The following is a 1,670-nucleotide window of genomic DNA, read 5'->3' as shown; positions in this document are numbered from 1 at the left end:
TTCTTTATGAGAGTATAACATTATAACATGATATAAAACTCAAAAAAGTTGATTTTACATGATATTGCCCCTTTAAACCTTAAAAAAAGGTGCGATTTGTGAACCATCATATAATGACACTTGCATACTGTCCATGCTGACTGAAGTGATGTTTATTATCATGTTTACCATCCCAGCTGTCATCACCAAACATAATGTGAGCTCAGCTTGTTTTTCTGCCAGCCAGAACATGCAGGTATGAGGATGTATCAAAGGTTTACAAATGGTTTTAAATAATGAAAGTAACACTTGTCGAGGGATTGCACATCAACTTGCCTTTTGCAGACCAAGTTTTAAACAAAGATCTCGAGTGATCTTCTAGTGCTCAAAGTATATTTTTGGAATCACTCTCATCTACTAAATCAATGAGTTTTAACCCAATATCTGTATAATTGGCTGAGTTGTAGCCATTTAAAGCAGCCATCTTGAATCGAATAATGGTTACTTTCTGAGCATTTCACTAAAATCCATCTACTGGTCCATAAGATATTTTGCAAACAAACAACTAATGTTAACTCTTATTGTCAAAGATTTAACCCCACAAAATCTGAGTTCTGTATCTGTAGAACTGAAAGATGTTAAAGTTGTTTTGTGGCGGCCATTTTGAATTGGGCCATTTGACGATGCCTGTGGTGTTTTGACCATTTGTGGGAGTGAACCTGAGACAATATCGGAAAGTGTGACTAAACCTCACACAAATTTCGACTTTACTGTGATGTCAGATTGATGTTATTTATGTAAAAGAATGCATGTGTAATGGTGAAAATGATTCATGTCCAAACCATCCGGTCCGGTCCACATGAGAATGACACTTGTGAATACAAAAAAAAAAAAAAAAAAACATTTCTTTTCATTGTTTCAGCCTTGTTTCCACACAGTAACTCATTTCTTGCTTCTTGACAGCTGGGCGTCATTTAAAGTACTTTTGTACAAAAACTGCATTTTTGGAAAACAGGTTTTAGAGTGGAAAATGTCTTCAAAAGCTATTCTTGCATTTTGATGTGTTTAGTTGTAGTTGAAACATGACACAATGTTAAAATGATCTGATGGAACACACAGTCAAGACGTTGTTTGTCCATTAAAAAAGTGTTTTATTAAAAGTAAAAAATCATAAAAATAATTTCTTTTTGTCATTTTTTTTCACAGTTTTTGGATTAAAATTGTTTTGCTTTGACAAACAATGGTTTAAGAACTGTGAATTCTTCCATTCTTTTTTTATTCTTTCATTAAATGTAAGTGAAACTCTGAATATGTGCTGATGCAGTGTAATCACACTGATTCACAAAGATATTGTTTTATAGGAAACATTTGATTTTGAACCTGAGTTTGTCTAAGATGACAAATGGATGTTTTTGTAAGTCTGAAGAATGTCATTTTGTAATTATCTGTGGGTTCTTGTATGAACTCAGAGCCGCCTTTTGAGTTTTACTGTACAAATGGTTTTCAGAAAGTCAAACTCTACAGAGACCACAATGAGGGGCTTAAAATGCAGGATTATGTCATTATGTAAAGTACATATGTTCATGCTGACAAGCCACTGACCCATCACTGCATATCATTTCCCTCACACCCGTTGCACAGTTCCGTATGCCACCACATGTTCCTGAGCAATCGAATGCAAAGAGTAAATC

This window comes from Austrofundulus limnaeus, unplaced genomic scaffold (assembly GCF_001266775.1).
Source record: "Austrofundulus limnaeus strain Quisiro unplaced genomic scaffold, Austrofundulus_limnaeus-1.0 Scaffold0, whole genome shotgun sequence".
NCBI lineage: Eukaryota > Metazoa > Chordata > Actinopteri > Cyprinodontiformes > Rivulidae > Austrofundulus > Austrofundulus limnaeus.
Note: the sequence above shows the minus strand (reverse complement) of the source record.